The following is a 14,813-nucleotide window of genomic DNA, read 5'->3' as shown; positions in this document are numbered from 1 at the left end:
AATGAGAATGCCAATACAACATACAGGAATCTTTGGGACACAATGAAAGCAGTTCTACGTGGAAAATTCATAACATTGAATGCCCACACTAGGAAAACAGAGCGGGCTCAAATAAACAACTTAACGATGAAACTTAGACTCCTAGAAAAACAAGAGCAAGAAAAACCCAAAGCTCGAACAAGAGAGGAAATTATAAAGATCCGAGCAGAAATCAATGCAATTGAAATTAAGAAAACGATACAAAAAATAAATGAAACAAAGAGCTGGTTTTTTGAAAGAATAAATAAAATTGACAAACCCTTAGCTAATCTTATCAAAAAAAGGAAAGAAAAGGCTCAGATCCATGCAATTAGGAATGAAAAAGGCGAAGTCACAACAGATCCGAAAGAAATCCAGAGGATCATGAACACCTACTTTGAGAACCTGTACTCTAATAAAATGGAAAACACAGAAGAAATGGACAGATTTCTAGATACTTATGAATTACCAAAGTTGAACGAAGAAGATAAAAACATTTTAAACACCCCAATCACAATCAGTGAAATTGAAAATGTAATTAAAAACTTACCAACAAAGAAAAGCCCAGGCCCTGATGGATTCACTGCTGAATTTTACAAGACATTTAGAGAAGAACTACTACCATTACTCTTCAAACTTTTCAATGAAATTGAAAGAGAAGCTATACTTCCAAATTCATTCCTGGAAGCAAGTATCACTCTGATTCCCAAACCAGAGAAAGATACAACCAAAAAGGAGAACTACAGACCAATCTCCTTAATGAATATAGATGCAAAAATCCTTAATAAGATACTAGCAAACAGAATACAGAGGATTATTAAGAAGATCATCCATCATGACCAAGTCGGATTTATTCCAGAGATGCAAGGGTGGTTCAACATACGAAAGTCAGTGAATGTAATACATTATATTAACAAAGTCAAGGACAAAAACCATATGATCCTCTCAATAGATGCAGAAAAAGCATTTGATAAAATTCAACACCCATTCATGATAAAAACCCTGCAAAAAATTGGAATAGATGGTCTATACCTCAATTTAATAAAGGCTATTTATGAAAAACCATCAGCCAACATCATATTGAATGGCCAAAAACTGAAAACCTTCATGTTAAAATCAGGAACAAGACAAGGATGCCCACTATCGCCACTTCTCTTCAATATAGTTCTGGAAACATTAGCCACAGCAATTAGACAAGAGAAAGAAATTAAAGCAATAAAGATAGGAAAGGAAGAAGTTAAACTATCATTATTTGCTGATGATATGATACTCTACATTGAAGATCCAAAAAACTCCACCAAAAAACTTCTAGACTTAATTGACAGATTCAGTAAAGTATCTGGATACAAGGTGAATACCCAAAAATCAATAGCCTTTCTATACACAAATAACAGACAGACAGAAAGAGAAATAAGGGAAAAAATTCCTTTTACAATAGCATCCAAAAAAATGAAGTATCTAGGAATCAATCTAACAAAAGAAACAAAAGATCTCTACACTGAAAACTACAGCACTCTGAAAAAAGAAATCGAAGAGGATATAAAAAAATGGAAAGATATCCCCTGCTCCTGGGTAGGAAGAATCAACATAGTGAAAATGGCCATACTACCGAAACTGCTATATACATTCAATGCAATGCCAATTGAAATTCCAACACTATATTTCACAGAACTAGAAAAAAGAATCCAAAAATTCATTTGGAACCACAAGAGACCTAGAATAGCAAAAGCCATTATAGGCAACAGTCACATGGCACCAGGTGTAACAATTCCCAATTTGAAACTATACTACAAAGCCACTGTGATAAAATCAGCATGGTACTGGCAAAGAAATAGGCCTGAGGATCAATGGAACAGACTGGAAGACACAAAAACAAATGCAGATGTACTCAGCTACCTCATCTTCGACAAAGGAGCTCACCATCCTCAGTGGAGGAAAGATAGCCTCTTTAATAAATGGTGTTGGAAAAACTGGATATCAACCTGTCACAGATTAAAATTAGACCCTTATCTTTCGCCATGCACTAAATTAAAATCCAAATGGATTAAAGATCTAAATATTAAAACAGAAACATTAAACTTGCTGGAAAGTAAGTTAGGCAGAACTCTGGAAGACATTGGTATAGGAAAAGACTTTATGAACAAATCCTCAGTAGCACGGGAACTAGCAGAAAGAATCAACAACTGGGATCTCATCTTACTAAAAAGCTTCTGTACTTCAAAAGAAACCATTAGCAGAACTAAGAGACAATCTACAATGTGGGAAAAAATTTTTACCAGCTGTACCTCAGACAAAGGACTATTATCAAGGATATATAAAGAACTCAAAACAATCAGTCCCCCCAAATATAAAGACCCGATCCAAAAATGGGCATCCGAAATGAACAGACATTTCTCATACAAAGAAGTGAAAGCAGCAAGAAAATATATGAAAAAATGTTCCACATCACTGGTCATTCGAGAGATGCAGATGAAAACAACACTGAGATTCCACCTCACCCCACAAAGAATGGCTGCTATCAAGAAATCACACAATAACAAATGTTGGCGGGGTTGTGGGGAGAAAGGAACCCTCCTCCATTGTTGGTGGGAGTGCAGACTAGTGCAACCACTATGGAAATCAATATGGAGATACCTCAAAGAGCTTGGACTGGAGGTTCCATTTGACCCAGCCATCCCTCTGTTGGGTATCTTTCCAAGAGAACTGAAAGAATCATATCACAGAGAAGTATGTGCACCCATGTTTATAGCGGCACAGTTTGTAATAGCTAAATCTTGGAAACAACCTATTTGCCCATCCGTTGGAAACTGGATAAAGAAGTTGTGGTTTTTCTATAAAATGGAATATTACTCAGCCATAAAGAGCGAGAGAATAGATTCATTCATAGGAAAATGGATACATATTGAAGATATACTCCTAAGTGAAATAAATAAGTCCCACATGTGTAAATACCGAATAGTTTCCCTGGTGTGAATATTCTGCAACAATGCATAAGATTCTAATAAGATTACTGACATTTAGAAATGGGAGGAAAGGAGCTAAAGATGTAGGGAAGGTGTGATACGTAGGGGAAGAACAAAAAGGGAAAAGAAAAAAATGTGAGAGAATGAAAAGATGAAAATAAAGTGTTTGTAGATGGGGAGGGGAGGAGGGGGTGAAGGGAGGGCAGAGGTAAGGGGAAAAAATGAGAATCAAGACTTGTCATGTAGAGGTACAAGATCCCAACAATGAATGTAACTGTACTGTATCCCTAAATGTACCAATAAACTCAATAAAAAAAAAATGTCCACAATGATCTGCGGGAGAGTAGGGGAAAGGAAAGAAGGGAAAGGAAAAATATGAGAAAAGGAAAAAATATACACAAAGTCTTTTTAAATAGGGAGAAGTGGAGGGATTGAAGGGAGTGCAGGGGAATGGGGAAAAAATAAGAACCACGGAGTATCATGTAAAGGTACAAATTCCCAAAGATGAATGTCATCATATTGTATGCCTAAAATGTACCAATAAACTTAATGAATAAAAAAAATTATCACCCAAAAATAATCACCGTTCATATATTTTGGCCAATCTCATACAAGTTGAAGAATAGATGAGCTTCTTTTCTGAAATGAGCCTCATACTATACATTACGTTTTGAAACTTGTTTTGTCATGTAACAATATATCATATGAACATTAGAAAAAAAAGATCTGTGAAGAAGGAATACTTCCCTGAAAGATACATTGTATATAAAACCAAATAAGGAGAAAAGAATGATAAACAAAAGTATCTATTCTGTCTTTATAGCAAAAATGAAATAGATACAATAAAAAGCCACAGTAGTTATTGGCTAAACAGGATTTTCCTAGTACAAATCTTCATAAAATTATTGAAATCTGCTTGTGAAATTATTTCTTTTAGAACATTATATCACTTCATAGTTTGAATATGAAACATTGAAAGCTGAAAGCTTGATCCATAGCTGGTGGCACTGTGGAGAGGTGGTGGATATTTTAGCTGGTGGGGCCTAGATGGGAGAAGTAAGTGGAAGTAGGTCACTAGCAGCGTGCAACTGAAGGGGCCGAGTTTTTCCCCGGCCCCATTTGTATCTCTGTCTCTGCCTCTGTCTTGGTTTAGGTCTCAGTCTCGGTCTTGGTCTCTGATCACCATGAGATTAGAAATTCAACAGGGATTAGAGCTTCAACAAGCTCTACCTGCTGTGATTTACTGATTTGCCCTAGGTGTAGAAACAAGGGAGCAACCTACTTTGAATGGAAACCTCTGAAGCCAGGAGCCAAAATAAACTTCTCCTCTTTTAAGGTTTTATCTCAGGTAGTTTGTCAAAGTAATTGAAAGCAAACAAAGTTGTACTGTATATTTCATATAGCACCAAATAATGTTAATAGTATTCAAGTAGATCTCCGTGAATTCATTTCAAATATATTCTTTTATATTTTTTATCTTTAAACTCTACACTCTATACCCTGCAAGCATCTACTCTAATTGTTCGACTTTTAATTTCTTTAAAAAATCCTACATTTTTTGTTTTAACATACTTATGCATTCTCTCACAGATTACATTAAATGTATAATTATAAAGAAATATGATATTTAATTTCATATATTTTTCATTAGTTTTTTCTAGCCTAGAGGGGTGCTACTGAGTTATTTTTTTAAATTTTAACTTTATGTATTGTTTCTTTTGGGTTACTACAACAGTTACATATCTGAAGAATATAGTTCTAGAATTACTGTCCAATTCTTATACTTTTCCTTTCTTTTTCTTACTTATTAAAGTTTTTCCAGACTATTAATTTTATATAACCTTTGGCATTATGAGTAAGCTAATTTTCTCATTCCTGATCTTAATAAAAATGCATTGAAATTTTCTGCACAGATAGATATCAGTTTTCCAATGATTTCTTAAAAAACATTCTTTAACATGTAGAGAAAAAATTGACATTTAATAACTGAAAATATTTCTTTATACTATATTAATTATTATAGACACTCATGAAATTAGTCTGTCTGATTACCATGTGATTTTTAGTACATCTATAAATGATAAAATAAACTGACAAATTTTCTGACACTGAATTATCTTTACATATTTGTAATAAAATATTGCTATCTATTATAAATAATGATGAGCTAATAATCTTGTAAATTTCACTAAGGTATAATTACATACAACAGCAATAACCCTTCACATTTTAGTGTGTCTATCTATGAGATTTGATAAAAGATTATGGTCTTAGACATTATCACAATCAAGATTTAGAAGAGTTCTATTGCTGCACAAAATAATTTCTTTATGCTTTTTCATAATATGCTTTCTTCCCCACCATCTGCCCCTAGAAGTCACTGATTACTTGCTTTTCAATGTGGTTTTATCTTTTCTGGACTAAGAAAATGGAAGGAATGCGTGTGGTGTCTGGTTTCTGTCCGTGAGCATATTGCCAGTGACATTCATCCATGATGTTGCATGGTAAGTAGTTTCCATTTCATTAATAAGAAATACTCCAGTGTATGGATGCGGTAGAGTTTGTTTATGCAATTACTATTTGAAGTACGTTCGGGTTGTTTCCAATTTGAAGTGATGAGAAATAAAGCCATCACATACATTTGTGCATAGTCTTTTGTGTGAATCTAAGTTTTGGTTTGTTCGGTTAATTGTTAAAGAATTACCTTACTATGTTAAATGCATGTTAAGTAAATTTATATATTTAAAAAATTAAGAACATAAAATCTGCAAAAGATTTTTCCAAAGTGTTCGTGCTATTTTTTCTCAAAAACAAAATATGAGAGTCAAATTGATTCATAACTTCAACATTTCTGATAATACCAAATATTTTCTTTTAAAGTTTTACTACTATTGTGGCTATGTAGTGCTATTTCTTTGTGATTTGTTTGGCACTTCTTTAATAACTAATATTATGAAGCATCTTTTCATGTCATCCTTTATCATGTGAGCATCTTCCTTGCAGAAGTATTTGTTGAAACACTTTACCCATTTTTAAAATTGTTTTCCTGTTATTGAATCTTGCACATATTTTATATATTCTGGATATGTCTTATTATCAGTTATCAATTTTACAATGGTCTCATTTCCTAGTTACCATTTTCTTTCTAAAAGCAGGTGTATCTAATTTCTATTAAGGGCCATTTATAATATTTTTCTTCTATCAATATGGCTTTTGGTGGCACATCCAAAAATGGAGTGTCTGCAAGTCATTTTCTATAAAAGAATGGCCATTTAGGGCTTGTGATCCATACAGCCTCTGTTACAACTATTCATAGCATGAGTAGTTTGTTGTCATAGCATGACCACAGAGATAGGGAGGAAATAAATGGATAGGGAAAAATGCCTTCCAAAAAATTTTTATTTACAAAAATGGGCAATGGCCTTTCCTTGCCTTGCAGGCAGTGTTTTTTCAATTCCTGAACAATCTAGTGAAATTTCCACCTATGTTCTCTTCTAAACTTTTACAAAACATTTTTTAAAAATTTTTTGAGCTAATATTTGAATTATGAAATGTAGGTCAAGTTTATTTTTCCCCTCTAACCCATTTTTTTTTTGCATGTTGATACCCAATTATTCTAGCATGACTTTTTGAAAAGTGTATCCTTTTTTTTCTTTGAACTGACTTTGCATCTTTGTTGAAATAACACACACACACACACACACACACACTATTTTTTAAAAATTTTTTGAGCTAATATTTGAATTATGAAATGTAGGTCAAGTTTATTTTTCCCCTCTAACCCATTTTTTTTTTGCATGTTGATACCCAATTATTCTAGCATGACTTTTTGAAAAGTGTATCCTTTTTTTTCTTTGAACTGACTTTGCATCTTTGTTGAAATAACACACACACACACACACACACACACTACAAGTTTTTTATGTCTTCTATGCTCTAACTGATTTTCTGTCAACTTGTTTAATTGATTAATACAAAAGAAGTGCTGAAGTCTTCAGTAATAACTGCCAAATTTTCAAAGAATCCTTTTGGTTTTTTTTTCCCCCTTTCACTTCACGTATTTTGAATCTACATTATTTATTGCATACACATTTAGCAATGCTATGTCTTCTTGAGAAACTGATTCCTTTGTCATTATGTATTTTTTTACCCTTGGTAATATTCCTATGTTCTGAAGTCTGTTTTATCTGCTGTTGATATAGTCATTGCAATGTCTTTCAGTGATTGAATGGCATATACTTTAGCCTTTAACTTTTTGGGTAGCATATAAAAGGTTCTTATGCTATTTATCAAATCTGATGACCTGTTTTTCAATTGACTTTATAGACTTAAAATTACAGTAATTACTGATACACCTGGACACACTGTTTCTTGTTATTATCAATTTATCCGATTTTCCTTAGTTTCTTTATTCAATTTTGTCCTGCTTCTATATTATTTTTGTATTTTTACTTTAGTTTTGCTGTTTCTGCTTTGTTCAAATACATTTTTTTAACTCTCCTGTGAGATACATGAGGAGCTGGCACTCTATGGTCCTCCACAGGCTTCATGTGAGCAATGATTCCTGCGGTATAATTCCATGCTAACAATTGAAAAAGAGTTTCAAAAAGAAGAAAAGCAAGGCGCCAGGGATTTAGGGGTTCTACCCCTTCCTTACAAGCACAAGGACCCAAGTTTGATCCCCACTACCAAAAAAATAAATTGGCTTTAGTCAACAAAAAAATTAAGCAAAGCAAAAGTAAATATACAACAAACAAATACAAGTAAATAAAGATAAAAGATATATATTTTTTGTCACAAAAAAAGGCTAAATATTTGTTATTTGGCCCTTTGATGGAGTATTTTCTGGATATTTGTCCATTGTGACCATCTTTATTAATCAGACACCCTTCAAACCATATGACATCACTTCAACTACAGCAAAAGTACATAGCAAAGGTACATTCCCACTTACTCCCTTCCATATTTTATACTTCATTTATCATACATTGTATCTTTAAAATGGTATAAGCAAAAAAGGGGATTGATTTTACAGTTTTTGTGTTAGCTAGTTAATTATATTTTGCTACAAAAATATTTAAAATATTTACCATTATTTTCATTTAAACTATTTCTAAATAAATCCCTGTATCTCAGAGGTGTCATTTGTCATTTATTCTTCCATCCCTCAGAAGTAGGAGATCCCCAATTGTCTGGGCTCTAGAAAGTTCTTCAAATGATGGCAATGGAATTGTGGAAACCTTGTGATTTTGAGCCATATTGAGACAGAAAATAACAAAGAAGATTGGGGATGTTTCTCAGTGAGAAAGTTCTGGATTCAGTTCACAGTACAGCATGAATTAATGAATGAGTAAATGATTGAATATAGCCAATTGAGGTGCTAAAGTTCGAATATGTTTTATTTTAAAATAAATTTTAAGAAATGAAATCATATGGCTAAATATTCCCATGATTGTTTCTGCATCTTCTATTTTGTTTCACTGACCTATGTCTCTGTTTTTGTGCCAGTACCATGCTGTTTTTTTTTTTAATTGCTATAGCTTTGTAGTTTAACTTGGAAACAAAGTGGCCAAAACATATGTTGAAGGAAAGATAGCTTCTTTAACAAATAGTGCTGAGCATACTGCTTTTCCATATGCAGAAAATTTAACCAAGATCCATATCTCTTATCATGTAATAAGCTAAAACTAAAATGTATCAAGATCTAAATGTTAAAGCAGAAACAGTACACTGGGATATGAAATAGGTAAAACTCTTGAAGACCTAGGTGTAGGAAAATAAATTTTGAATAGAATCCCAATTGCTCATGAATTAACATCAAGAATCAACAAAAAGGATCATCTCAAATTTAAAAATTTCAGCACAGCAAACAACCAACAGAGTGAAGAGAAAAATCTACATAACTGGAAAAATTTGCCAACTGTTCCTTAGACAGAGGGCTAATATCTAAAATATTTAAAGTATTCAAAAATTAGACCCCCAAATAAAAGACCCAATCAAAAAATGGGTGACTGAAATGAAGAGACACTTAAGTACAAATTGCCAATAATTACATGCAAAAATGATCAATGTCCCTGACTGTTAGAAAAATGTAAATTAAAACAACACTGAGAGTCTATCTCACTCCAGTAAGAATAGCTATCATCAAAAAAGTCAAATGACACCAAATGTTGGTGAGGCTGATGGGAAAAAAGAATGCTTCTACATTGTTGGTGGGAATGTAAACTAGCACAACCACTATAGAAATCAGTATGGTGAGTTCTCAAAAAAATTGCTTAAGTGCAGTTTAAGAGAGAGAGAAAAAAAACCTGAAGTACAAAAAGAAAAAGAATCAAAGCTCAGAGAAGTATTTCAGACAATATAAAATGACACTGTATCTGTATTTGGAATCAGAGGAAGATTACTGCTTGAGAATGTATTTACTGAGAATTTTCTAAAATTACTGACAGATCTCAATCTTCTTAAAACCCATGCCATTAAAACTTTAAAATTTGTTTTTATTTTATTCAAAAAGAAAAATTTACATAGCATACTTTCCCCTACTTATATCTTTTGAAGATTTAACTATTTTCTATCAATATAAAAGTATCCTTTCTCATTCAAATAAAAAAACAGTAGGAAAGATACCCAGTAGAGGGAGAGCTGGCTGGGTCAAATGGAACCTCTAGTCCCAGCTCTTTGAGGTATTTCCATATTGATTTCCATAGTGGTTGCACCAGTCTGCAATCCCACCTACAATGGAGAAGGGTTCCTTTCTCCCCACAGTCCTGCCAACATTTGTTATTGTTTGATTTCTTTTTTTTTCTTTTTATTGAGTTTATTGGTACATTCTAGGTATACAGTACAGTTACATTCATTACTGGGCTCTTGTACCTTTGCATGACAGGTCTTGGTTCTCATTTTTTCCCCTTGTCCCTGCCCTCCCTTCACCCCTCTTCCCCTCCCTATTTACAAACACTTTATTTCCATTTTGTTTGATTTCTTGATACCTAAAATGTACCAACAAACTCAATGAGGAAAAAAACTGTAGGAAATAAAGAATACATTTGCATAATAGCTAACAAACCTTGTAACAATATATCTACTGTATGATGAATAAAACATATAAGAAATAATGTATGGTCTTAATAAATTATTAGAATGTATTAATAACTGTGCTATTAATATGTATACAATATATATTGGGCAAAAATAAAAAAGCCTGGGATCCATTTTTCTAGTTTCCACAGTGAATCAATTAAAAGTGTTTATACATTTTAAGTATTTCTCTAGTCAAATTTGTTCTAATCTTCATACTAAAATTATTTATTTAAGATCATCTAATTTTTCATAGAAAAAAGGAATCTACTTGGAAACTGCCTTGGAAGCAAACAACATGAACTAAAACTTCTGAGACCATGAAGCAAAATAAACCTTTTCTCCATTTAATTGCACATGTTGGGTATTTTGTCTCACAGATGGAAAACTGACTAATACAAAAATCAAACAAACAAAACCAGGTTGTCTAGTTTGCTGATAAGAATTCCAAAACAGAGAAATAGGTTGCTATTTGGACGTCAATCACATTATACATAGGAGAAAGTAAAACTTTGGTGAAAGAAACCGAGGGAATATCTAGGATGGGCAGAATTGAGACCTACTAGAGAACTAGTCAAATCCTTAGTGGAAGAATGCAGATACACAGACTTACACTAGTGAACTGAGAGATGCCAGACACTCCTTATATCCAATTAATTTGCAACTCCACTCAGTGTCAACAAAAAGTAATTGACATTGCCTGTGAGTAAACCGCGCCCCCCACAATGTCCATTTGATATCTATCCAAAGGGCTAGTTATTGGTGTTAATTGGTTGGTATTTTATCTGCTAAGCTTTGATTTTTACCCTTGGGATATCCTTGGGAAATAAAAAACAATCATTTGGAACAGCAAATTATCTATCAAGGTAGCCTACCAGCTTATTTTTCTCATAATTAAAGTTCATATAACTGTGGGTCAGGAATTATTTGAGTCATTTATATATATAAAGTCTTTTAATGCTACACTTTCTCTGAACAATATACTATTAACATCCAAGTACTGGCAACTGAGAAGCTGACTGACAAAACATTTAGTGTCTTTCCCAATTTCATGGAGAGCAGTGGCAAAACCATTGAAGTCTAGCTTTGAATTCCTTGTTCCTAAGTACCATACAGGAGGACAATGATCAGAGTTTTTTTTAAAAAAGAACAATATAAACTGAGAATATTAAAATCAATCACTTAACAGCACCTTATTAATGTGCCTCTTTCCTTGTTTGTTAATTAATTAATTTATTTATTTTTGGTGCCAGGATCAAACTCCGGACCTTGTACTTATGAGGCAGGCAAGGGTACCACTGAACAAAATCCCAGCCTTATTGTGCCTTTTAAATAACACAGACAAAACAAGATTTTAAAAGATTTTATGTACATACACATATGTTTACTAAGTAAAGTAGCATACATGTATTAAAATAAATGTTTTAAATTTATGATTTTAAAAACAATGAAAAAGTAGAAACAATTAGTCATTCATTCTGGTCACCATATATAAAGCTGTCTTAAATGGAAAACTGGAACAAATGGGAAAAATGTCAATAATGATATTCCTGTGGTATTGAGTTATTTTCTTTCTGGTTTTCATTGTTAAGCCTTTGCTTAGAACCCCCCCCATAATAATAACCTTTTCCAATGGTGAAAATGTTTCAAAAATACAGCTGCTCTTCCTCTGTGAGATTGATACACACAGCTTCTTATATATTTTCTTGAACATTGGGAAAATGAATTGTTTCCCATCCAAATTCATTATTTCCATAATGTACAACTGGAACAACTTTATTATTTTGCAGCTTCAACATGTGTTTAAATATCTGTTCACATACATTCTTTGAGTAAAATTCTCCCAATTCAAAAAAAGTGAAGTGCCCATGTTGGTTGATTGTTATTTTACAATTTTTTTTTCTATGTTCAGTTATAATTTTTCTTAGTAACTGTTATAAAAGGTAAAAAAATGAAATAAATTGTAAAAAGCTCTTACAGATTTCTGTAATATTTAGCTTCTATATATTTGCAAGCTATATATATTCTATATATTTGAAAGCTATAAAATTGATTGTATTCTCTATTGACACGGTAAATGCATGTTTTGATTTTATTGTAATCAAATATATATCTTACTGAGAATGCCTCAAAATACGCATATGGCTTATAAAAAGCATGAAGTTAATCTTCATGGAATATATAGTAAGAATACCACCTAAGTGAAATAAATATAATTATCCAATATTTAAATATTTGATTTATAATGAAGCTGAATTAAAATTTAGAATATCACACTAATTAATACAAGTAGTTAAAAGAAAATAAAGAGTTTCTAATATTAGTGTGAAATGTATTTAAAAGCTAAAAAGCAGGGGAAGCATTTGACAAATACACTAAATAGTATGATTTAAGGTGCTCGCAGTACATATTTGCAAAGATTGTTGCTTGCTATATGACTAATACATTTAGTATACACTTTCACTAGTAATCCATCTATCCTATAGAATATATTTTAAAATAATGTTATCTTTCTTAAATTCTGCTCCTTCTTTCAAGTAAATGTAAAGCTGAATATTTCCATCTTATTATTATAAATCTAGATACAGTTTTAAAAACTAAGGAAAGTATTCTTATACATATGTTTGGATTTTATAATCAGGACAAAAATATTTAATGTGTTTCCTATGTTTTCTATCAACAAAACAAGAGAATTTTGGAACAGTACTCATTCACAACTGTATTTTTGGATATATATCTAAACAATGTTTAATATGATACTTTGACTTTATTGCATCATAAAAGTTAACAAGGAAATGAGAGATTTTTACTTAATAGACATGCTGTTTTACAAAAATTAAATAATGAACATTCAATAATTTTAAATAAAATGAATTGAATTTCTTCTTTTTTGTTGTCAAGGTTAAACAAATACAAAAAATAAGGTTAGTAAATATCTGCTATAGCTGTTCATGTCATGAGAAAAGAATCCTATGAGATTTAAAATATATTTTTCTTATCTCAGCATGACATGTGTTACCCCTATTGATGACCCCGAATAATAATTCTATCCTTTAAATGTTTTTCTATTCAAATAAGACATTTACAAAATTACTACTGGCTTGCTGTGTGACCTGGCACAATTCACTTAACCTCTCTGTTTCTCTATAGTAATCAGATTAATTATCCATACATTCTTTGCTAGCACTGAGAGAAAATGAGAATCTGTAAACTAAATTAGGTTTTAAAACATGTCATACATATTAAAGTATTATTTTAATACATAATATGTATTTAATACATAATGTATATAGCAATATTTGTCAACAGTTCAATTAAATGATGAACTTGATTATTATTTTTAAAAAGTTTTATAAGAAATTAAACCATGAATTTTCCCCTAATTATTATCTGCAGTAAATGGTTAGAAAGGAGAGAACTGGAAAATACATTTTATTTTGAAATTTGATGCAAGTTTTCTACTTAAAAACATTATGTTTCTTAGAATAGTAATTCTTAATTTCTTGGATTTTTCTTTAGCAAAGGCCTGAGGAGATAGATTTTCTTTTCTGTGAACTCCATGGAAAAATCAATATTTTTTTTATTTGCTAAGATGCTAAATATTTAACTATGTTTTGACAAATTCAGCTAAATATTTTGGAGCACATTTTTCTCAGTATTAACTGAAAAACAGCCTAGATAACTTCTATACATCATTTGATAATTATCACTTTATGAATTATTATCACTCAAACTGTTCTTATAACCTTGTCAATTCTTTTCAAATTTAAATAATACTCATATACTGGCTTAAAAATAAGAAATATTGAGGAACCACCTACCAGGATTAGTTTCACTATGGTATAAGAGTCTACAGTCTCTTTAGGCTGTAGAAGAGTAAAGTAACTTGTAAAACATCTCTTAGTACAAACTTGACCAATGCATTTCAAATTGGAATAGTTTGGATAAATTCCTACCATTATGAATTTATCTCATTATAGATCATGGAAATATTTGCTGTGGAGAACGCATGGATCTAGGATCACAAATCAAGGCCTCAAGTAACTGTTTAATTTGTCTTTTAGCAATTTTATATAAATTTTGTCATGAATTTATCAATTTAATTTAGCACTAAAACCTTGTTTTGGACCAACCAAAGTTTAGCTATATCATACTGAAATTCAAATACATGTTTGTTGCCTTCTGAATTAGAAGTACCTGCTTAATTTGTATTTCCTCTACCATTAAGTCTCCTTCAAGTTAATGATTCCTAAGTACTCCTTTCCATTTAATGTAGGGTATTTTATGATCAGCTGCATTCATCTGTGTGGGCACTACTGCCTTTCTTCAGAATATGTGCATTCTTAATAAGTTGCTTGTGGCCAGTCAATCATGAACCATTTATAATTTAAGCCTTACCGACATACCAAAGATTTGACTGTTATTCATGTGCTCCTTTATCTGCTTTTACTTGCAAACTAACTATCAGTCGCTCCACCAGAAGTAATCATCCACCATATGTCAATCTGAGACTCACTTGTCTTTGAAACTAAGGCCTGGTGTTTATATATTGCAGGTATTATGAGCACCTCTCAGCTGACACCTTTCTATCCCTTTTCCATTCATTTTTTTCTATTGTTAACAAGCATCCTTTATGATGTTTTCTATGCTTTGTGACTTGTCTTCTACGTAGGCATTTTCAGCATGACTACATTTTTGAAAGAAAAGTGGTGTCATCACATTCACCTTGTCATTTTTAGGTACAATATATCTGAA

The sequence above is a fragment of the Fukomys damarensis genome, unplaced genomic scaffold (assembly GCF_012274545.1).
Source record: "Fukomys damarensis isolate Sample0158 unplaced genomic scaffold, DMR_v1.0_HiC HiC_scaffold_26, whole genome shotgun sequence".
In the NCBI taxonomy this organism is placed as follows: Eukaryota; Metazoa; Chordata; class Mammalia; order Rodentia; family Bathyergidae; genus Fukomys; species Fukomys damarensis.
Note: the sequence above shows the minus strand (reverse complement) of the source record.